The 1,211-nt window shown below is 29.8% G+C and overlaps 1 non-coding gene across 1 annotated transcript; it reads left to right on the plus strand.

Annotated features, from left to right (window-relative positions):
* The first annotated feature begins 754 nt into the window (after positions 1–754).
* Trnal-aag lies at positions 755–828 on the plus strand. Its single transcript has one exon. It is a non-coding gene; the product is annotated as a tRNA-Leu (tRNA).
* Positions 829–1,211: the final 383 nt, after the last annotated feature.

The raw sequence follows: 1,211 nt of genomic DNA on the forward strand, positions 1-1,211 counted from the left end.
GTAGTAGTATAAGAAAACACATACATATAATTTAAGTGCTTTATTTATTAATTATATACGTGATTTACAAACAAATTAATATCAAATACTGGAAAAGGAAAAATTAGTAATAAACAAGACTTTTCTAATATAACACATAACAACCTCGTTGCTACTGCTGCTGCTGCTGCTAATTATTACCAGCTTTCAAGAATTATGTCTAAAGAGTTGCGCTGTGCGAGATGTATAACTGAAAATTTAATAAATAAACATCGAAACGGCAAATCCTTGTATAATTTTACCGATGAACAACTTACAAATTTTCCACTACAATATTTAATAGAAAGTGCTCATCCTATTGAACTTTTACTTTCATGGTCAAAGCTTCCTCAGCAATATACAGAAAACTTCAACCTACAAGTACAGCTTCCATGTTTCGTACACCACAACCGACCAGAATGGCATAGCCACGTTGATGGATCTGTACCATCGCAATCTAAATGTCACCTGTGTAAATGGAGTCTTCAAAAAATATTAATTGTTAATTACAAAACAAATCTAATAAATTCCTTTTTAATTTTTTTCTTGTTTTCTTTTCATTATGTACTCAGTACATTAATTATATAAAATATATGAAAACATTAAATTGGTTCCTCATTCATTTTAATTAAAATAACAAGGTCAGAGGTTATCTGCTATCTCAAATAACATACATTTAATAACTTATATAAAGTCGTGAAATTTACATGTATATTAAAGGTGCAAAGAATATATAGCCTCCTTAGCTCAATAAGGTAGAGCGCTGGTTTAAGAAACCGGAGGTCGTGAGTTCAAATCTCACAGGAGGCGGTTGGTGGAACAAATATTTTTGTTTCTCCAAATAATACAAATCGTTTTGTTTTCTTTGGTGCACTGTGTAATCTAGTTTTAATATTTTAACTCATATTTAAACATAAGGTGACCACAAGAGTCAACTAATCTTGTTTATTCAATAATTAATGTGATAAAGTTATAATGTGACCTCAGGGGTCAACTAATCTTGTTTATTCAATAATTAATGTGATAAAGATATAATGTGACCTCAGGGGTCAACTAATCTTGTTTATTAAATAATTAATGTGATAAAGATATAACGTGACCTCAAGGGTCAACTAATCTCTTCTATTTTTTTTAATTCTCGCAAATATTACCATCCAAGCTAAAATATACATCGCGTACGCAAATATTAAAAT

Source organism: Anoplophora glabripennis, unplaced genomic scaffold, assembly GCF_000390285.2.
Source record: "Anoplophora glabripennis isolate ALB-LARVAE unplaced genomic scaffold, Agla_2.0 scaffold1765, whole genome shotgun sequence".
In the NCBI taxonomy this organism is placed as follows: domain Eukaryota; kingdom Metazoa; phylum Arthropoda; class Insecta; order Coleoptera; family Cerambycidae; genus Anoplophora; species Anoplophora glabripennis.